Below are 7,756 nucleotides of genomic sequence, written 5' to 3'. Positions count from 1 at the left end.
TTTCCTCATACGATCTTTCTTCCATACCAGGCAACATCCTGGTAAACCTCCTCTGCACCCGTTCCAGTGCCTCCACATCCTTCCTATAGTATGGCGACTAAAACTGCACACAATATTCCAGATGCGGCCGCACCAGAGTCTTATACATCTGCATCATGACCTCAGGACTCCGGAACTCAATTCCTCTACCAATAAAAGCCAGTACGCCATATGCCTTCCTCACCGCACTATTTACCTGGGTGGCAACTTTCAGAGATCTGTGTACATGGACACCAAGATCCCTCTGCTCATCCACACTACCAAGTATCCGACCATTAGCCCAGTACCCCATCTTTTTGTTATTCTTCCCAAAGTGAATCACCTCACATTTAGCTACATTGAATTCCATTTGCCACCTTTCTGCCCAGCTCTGCAGCTTGTCTATATCCTGCTGTAACCTGCCACATCCTTCCTCACTGTCAACAACTCCTCCGACTTTCGTATCATCCGCAAACTTGCTCACCCAACCTTCTAACCCCTCTTCCAATATCTTTTCCCTTTGACCCTAGACCTATGCCCTCTAGTTCTAGACTCCCCCACCCCAGGGAAAAGACTTTGTCTATTTACCCTATCCATGCCCCTCATAATTTTATAAACCTCTATAAGGTTATCCCTCAGCCTTCGACGCTCCAGGGAAAACAGCCCCAGCCTGTTCAGCCTCTCCCCATAGCTCAAATCCTCCAACCCTTTCAAGACACACATCCTTCCAATATTGCTTGCAATATTCCAACCAATGTCCTGTACAGCCACAACATGATTGCCCAACTTTGAGACTCAATGCTCTGCCCAATAAAGGAAAGCATACCAAACGCCTTCTTCATTATCCTGTCTATCTGTGACTCCACTTTCAATGAGCTATGAACCTGCACTCCAAGATCTCTTTGTTCAGCAACACTCCCAAGGACCTTACCATTAAGTGTATAAATCCTGCTGAGATTTGCTTTCCAAAAATGCAGCACCTCACATTTATCTAAATTAAACTCCATCTGCTACTCCTCAGTCCATTGGCCCATCTAATCAATATCCTGTTGTAATCTGAGGTAACCTTCTTTGCTGTCCACTACACCTCCAATTTTGGTACCATCTGCAAACTTACTAACTATACCTCCTATGTGCATATCTAAATAATTTATATAAATAATTAAATGTAGTGGACCCAGCACCGATCCTTGTGGTACTCCACTGGTCACAGGCCTCCAGTCTGAAAAACAACCCTCCACCACCAACCTCTGTCTTCTACCTTTGAGCCAGTTCTGTGTCCAAATGGCTAGTTCACCCTGTATTCTGTGAGATCTAACCTTGCTAATCAGTCTCCCACGGGGAACCTTGTCAAACACCTTACTGAAGTAATGTAATCTGCCCTTATCAATCCTCTTTATTACTTTTTCAAAAAACGCAATCAAGTTTGTGAAACATGATTTCCCATGCACAAAGCCATGTTGACTATCCCTAATCAGTCCTTGCCTTTCCAAATATGTGTAAGTCCTGTTCCTCAGGATTCCCTCCAACAACTTGCCCACCACCGAGGTCAGACTCACTGGTCTATAGTTCCCTGGCTTGTCCTTACCACCCTTCTTAAACAGTGGCACCACGTTAGCCAACCTCCAGTCTTCTAGCACCTCACCTGTGACTATTAATGATACAAATATCTCAGCAAGGGGCCCAGCAATCACTTTCCTAGCTTCCCACAGAGTTCTGAGATATACCTGATTAGGTCCTGGGGATTTATCCACTTTTATGCGTTTCAAGACATCCAGCACTTCCTCCTCTGTAATATAGGCATTTTTCAAGATCTCACCACCTATTTCCCCACATTCTATATCTTTCATGTCCGTCTCCAAGTAAACACTGTTGCAAAATATTTGTTTAGTAACTCCCTCATCTCCTGCGGCTCCACACAAAGGCCGCCTTGCTGATCTTTTAGGGGCCCTATTCTCTCCCTAGTTACCCTTTTGTCCTTAATGTATTTGTAAAAACCTTTTGGATTCTCTTCAACTCTGTTTGCCAAAGCTATCTCATGTCCCCTTTTTGCCCTCCTGATTTCCCTCTTTCTGATATATGCGTCCTTCTTTTTCTAAACCAAACCCTCAAATTTTTTAATCATTCAGTGTTGCCTACCCCTACCAGTCTTTCCTTTCACCCTAACAGAAATATATAGTCTATGGATTCTTGTTATTTAATTTCTGAAGGCTTTCCATTTTCCAGCCGTCCCTTTACCTGTGAACATCTGCCCCCAATCAGTTTTTGAAAGTTCTTGCCTAATACCGTCAAAATTGGCCTTACTCTAATTTTGAACTTCAACTGTTAGATCTGGTCTATCCTTTTCCATAACTATTTTAAAACTAATAGAATTATGGTCGCTGGCCCCAAAATGCTCCCCCACTGACACCTCAGTCACTTGCCCTGCCTTATTTCCCAAGAGTAGGTCAAGTTTTGCACCTTCTTTAGGAGGTACATCCACATACTGACTCAGAAAATTTTCTTGTACACTCTTAACAAATTCATCTCCATCTAACCCCTTAACACTACGGCAGTCCCAGTCTATGTTTGGAAAGTTAAAATCCCTTACCATAACCACCCTGTTATTCTTACAGATAGCTGAGATCTCCTTACAAATTTGTTTCTCACTTTCCCACTGACTATTAGGGGGTTTGTAGGGGGTTATAATACAATCCAAATAAGGTGATCATCCCTTTCTTATTTCTCAGTTACACCTAAATAACTTCCCTGGATGTATTTCCAGGAATATCCTCCCTCAGCACAGCTGTAATACTATCCCTTATCAAAAATGCCACTCCCCCTCCTCTCTTGCCTCCCTTTCTATTCTTCCTATGGCATTTGTACCCTGGAACATTAAGCTGCCAGCCCTGTCCATCTCTGAGCCATTTTTCTGTAATTGCTATGATATCCCAGTCCCATGTTCCTAACCATGCCCTGAGTTCGTCTGCCTTCCCTGTTAGACCTCTTGCATTGAAATAAATGCATTTTAATTCTTCAGTCCTACACTGTTCTCTGCTTTGTCCCGGCCTGCCCTGATTGTTTCACTCGCTTCTTTTCTCAGCTGTACCAGTCTCGGATTGATCTCTTTTCTCATTATCTCCCTGAGTTCCACTCCCCCCTTACTAATTTAAATCCTCCTGAGCAGCTCTCGAAAATCCCCCTGCCAGTATATTAGTCCCCTTCCAATTTAGGTGCAATCCGCCCTTCTTGTACAGGTCAGTTCTACCCCAAAAGAGATTCCAATGATCCAAAAATGCGAATCCTTCTCCCATAACACCAGCTCCTCAGCCACACATTCATCTGCTCTATCCTCCTATTCCTACCCTCACTAGTCTCCTCGAGCCAGGAGTAATTCAGATATTACTAACCTCAGAACCTTCTTTTTAAATTCCTGCCTAACTTTCTATATTCTCCCTTCAGAAGCTAATTTTCTTCCCTTCCTGTGTTGTTGGTACTAATGTGTACAAAGACCTCCTGCTGGTCCCTCTCCCTTTTGAGAACATCCTGCACCTTCTCTGAAACATCCTTGGCACCAGGGAGGCAACACACCATTCTGATTTTCCGCTGTTGGCTGCAGAAACGTCTGTCTGTAACTCTGACTAGAGGGTCCCTTAGCACAATCAATCACTTGGAACCTGACATACCCCTCATTGCATTAGAGACAGTCTTGATACCAGAAACTTGGCTGTTCATGCTACCTTCCCCTGAAAGTCCATCACCCCCTACATTTTCCAAAATAGCATACTTGTTTGAAATGGGGACAGCCACAAAAGACACTTGTACTACCTACCTCTCCTACCTTTCTTGGAGTTAACCCTTCTATCCATGGCTTTTCTCCCTTCCTATAACTGCTATCTACCACATCCCCTAGCTCTTGTAAGTCCCTCATTGCCTGTAACTGTTGCTCCAACTGATCCATTCGATCTGACAGGATTCACAACTAACGACATTTGTTACAGATATATTCCTCAGTAACCCTTAAACTGTCCTGAAACTCCCACATACCAACAAGAAGAACATATCACTTTACTCAAGGCCATTTTGCTCCTTTCAATTTATAGACCCAAAATGTAGCACCGTCTTATTGCTCTACAGACCACTGCTCTAGACAAACTTAATACTTACAGCTTATATTTTAAAAAAATTAATTAAGAGACAGATCCCATTAAAAACATATAATCAAAAAATAACCCACTCTACTCACTATTGTAGATTTACAGCAAGGTTATACTTAAAACTATTCACTTATCTGTTTCTGTGCTGTGACCTCTCCCAAACAGGTTCCTCCAAGATCAGTTGTGAATTTCACTGTTTGTTAAGTTTTCCTTGACACACTCCGATGTCCAGTGATACATGAATTCTAACAGCAAAGGCAGTGACTGTGCAGATTCACTGCAGTTTCAGTTAGCAGTGTGAGTTTCTTTCTCTCTCTCCCTCATAGACCATGTGCTTGCTGCCTTTCTCCCTTTAAAAAGTGCTGTTGTTTTGATTTTTCTCTCTGAAGTTCCAACACAATTGCAACAGCATATAAAACAGTAATTGCTGCTCCTGGAATTTGAGGAAATCACCTCTAAGACCTGAAATATCTCAAAAAAGGAGCAGCCTGTTACAGCCATAAATTTTTCCCGTCTTCCATCTTGGATTACTTAATGTTGCTGGATGATGGTTTTTAGCTTCAGGGTCAATGTGGGAGTTCCACAGACATAGCAGCAGTACCACAGAGAGGTTTCAGCAGTGCAGTTTAAGAATGGAGATAACCACAATGTTGTGGATAGAGATATCCACAATGATGTGGGTGGAGGCCGGGGGTGAACAATGCAAAATATAGGACTCTCAGTAGATCTAAAGTGCTCAAGCTGGGGGTGGGATGAGTCATAGTAACTGTGCAAGCCAAATATCTCCTGCATTGCCTCCATAGTCCACCTTAGGCAGACAAACTGGATCAAATGCATACACCTCCAATGACCTTACTGTTTCTGGAGAGGAACTGGCTGAAGGTAGTCCAGAACTAAGCACACCAATGGCCAAATCGTGAATGTGGAGTACCAGCAGGTAGCTCAGAATGAGAGCAACCAAAGGCTGCTAGGACGACGAGTATTGGCATATAATTGAATATATGGCAGAAGAGTAAATATGCAAATGCTGGACAAGCAATATCAAAGATGGCTGAGACATCAAGAGATTCCGCTACTCACCTATGCGATGAGCCTTAGGATGATCCAAGCTCCCATGCACTGGAGACAACTCAATGCCAACAGTTTTAGAGGTCCTTAAAGTCTTAACTTTCTATGTCACTGGAATGTTCTCGGTCTCTTGAGGAGAATATGGTGACTTCTCACTGTCAGCCATTCAAAAGTATCAAGGAGGTCACCTTTATTCAATAAATTTAAAAGATTCATCACTGCCTGAGCTGTGGGATTTAATGTTATTGCTGGAGTTTTACAGGTACAAGGGGCAGCTGACTGTACATGCACAGAGTCAAGAATGAGATATGCCTGGAAATAGCCAACAGCATTATCTATAAACCGAAAAGGCATGCAATCTCTCAAAGTAGAATTGATCTGTGATTATTGCAATCTTTCATTCGAGTGCATGCAGGCAAGTTCCATCACATTCCTCATTGTACCTTGTAGAAGGTGGGAGACAGAAGGAGAACTACTCGCTGCATAATGCTGTAGTTGCCTCATGATTGAAAGATTGCAGCTCCAATTCCCCAGAAGGTATTTGGATAAAATATCTTATAATGAAATTTCACTCTGTAGCACCTTTCTTTTCAGTGCTGAGGGTGTAATTTTGCATGAAACATTGCAATTATAGCTCATGTGCCAACACCAGTGCAGGCCATTCCCAGACACTGTTTTGATGAGATCGTTAAGACGCATGCTGGAAACATCTATCAGAAATGTCAGGAGCTGTGATTGTTCCTCATTGTTTATATGTTGCTGCCGTTGGTTATATATCACCTTGTCCTGCAAGACAGGTGTGTCAGAGTGTACTACATTTGGGTATCTGTTTGTCATGCATTGAAAAACTGGTAGTTTGCAAGCAATGAAATGTTAGTGTGAGCTTGCAGCACAATGATGATACTACTAATCCCAGGTCTGAGTCCTGATTGTTAGATAGGTGATAGATATTGTGCTGTTAGCTGTGTGTGAGGTCAATGAGTAACAAAGCAAGTTCAACTTATATGAAATCATTGAACTTGTTGCAGCACCGCATCCAGAGTCTCAGGGCCTTGACTGTTGATATTGGCTGGCCAAGTCACCTGGTTTCATTGTCTTTGCAACATTTGCTCAGAGAGTCCTCTGTGGACAAAAGTCAGCTTTGGTCCTCTCAGAAAATCCCAAATCCCATTCTCTGCCATGTTATTTGATTGGTGCATTTTCTCAGGTAAGAATCAGTTATAAAGAGACAGCTCCTGTCGAAATGCATCTCCCTTTTAAAGGAAACAGGCAGGGTTTACAAGTCAGTTGCCTGGGAATCATCATTTTGTGCCATATCCTTCCCATTGCTCAGCCTTAACAGAGGTAGTTGCACGCTACAATCATGTAAATGGCAGGAAAGAGGGCATTTTATGTGCAGGCTGCATTAGAAATCAAGGGGTGTGGATTTATGACACATTGCAACCCTATACCTATTTTCAAACTTATCTAGGCTTCATGAAGTGGGGCATAGAGTAAAAAAGCAGTGAGCTTCTGATGGACTTATATAATGCACAAGAAAGACCCAAGGAACTGCCTGAGGCAGTTCTGAGGATCACTCAGCTCGAAACATTAACTGTGATTTCTCTCCACAGATGCTACTAGACCTGCTGAGCTATTCCAGCCATTTCTGTTTTTGTATCTGGTTTCCAGCATCTTCAGTTCTTTCAATTTGTACCAGTTAGACTTCAGCTGGAATATTGTGCAAAGTTCAAGGTGCCACACTTTAGCAAGGGACTGAATGCATGAACAGAGTGCAGAAGAGATTTATGAGAATGGTTTCAGGCATGATACACTTCAGTCGTGAGGAAAGACTGGAGACATTGGGATTATTTTCATTGGAGAGGAGAAAGATAAGAGGAGATTTGATAGAAATTTTCAAAATCATGATGGGTTTGGACAGAATGGTCGGGAGAAACTGTTTCCATTCTTAAGCAGATTGAGAATTAGATTTTACAGCAAATGTGAGGTGAGAAAGAAACACTTTCATGCAGTGAGTATTTAGGGTATGGAACGAATTGCCTGAAACTAAGGTGGCGGAATGTTCAAGTGAGGCACTTAAGAAGGCTTGAGATGAATATTTAAATAGAAACAGTGTGTGGGGTTATAGGGCAAAGATGGAAGACTGGCACTAAATTAAAATGCTCAGAGAGCCAGTGCAGACATGAATAGCTTCATTTTGCATTGTAAGAATCATGTGGTTGATTCTGTGACATTGAACTGTTCAGGACTGGCAAGGTTGTGACTCGGCCTAGAACACTGGAAACATCCACCCTACCTCTTGCAAAAATGCCATCCCGTATTCCCAATTCCTCCACCTCCGCCGGATCTGCTCCCAAGAGGACCAGTTCCACCACAAAACACACCAGATGGCCTCCTTCTTTAGAGACTGCAATTTCCCTTCCCACATGGTTAAAGATGTCCTCCAACGCATCTCGTCTACATCCCGCACCTCCGCCCTCAGACTCCACCCCTCCAACCGTAACAAGGACAGAACGCCCCTGGTGCTCACCTTC

The 7,756-nt window shown here is 43.0% G+C and overlaps 1 protein-coding gene across 3 annotated transcripts in view; it reads right to left on the bottom strand.

Annotated features, from left to right (window-relative positions):
- Positions 1–7,756, bottom strand: part of sgcg (sarcoglycan, gamma) — a 661,907-nt gene that overhangs the window by 81,933 nt on the left and 572,218 nt on the right. The window lies entirely within an intron of this gene.

Source organism: Chiloscyllium plagiosum, chromosome 6 (assembly GCF_004010195.1).
Source record: "Chiloscyllium plagiosum isolate BGI_BamShark_2017 chromosome 6, ASM401019v2, whole genome shotgun sequence".
NCBI classification, from domain to species: domain Eukaryota; kingdom Metazoa; phylum Chordata; class Chondrichthyes; order Orectolobiformes; family Hemiscylliidae; genus Chiloscyllium; species Chiloscyllium plagiosum.
The sequence above is the reverse complement of the archived record's forward strand: the minus strand, read 5'-3'. Positions and strand labels throughout refer to the sequence as shown.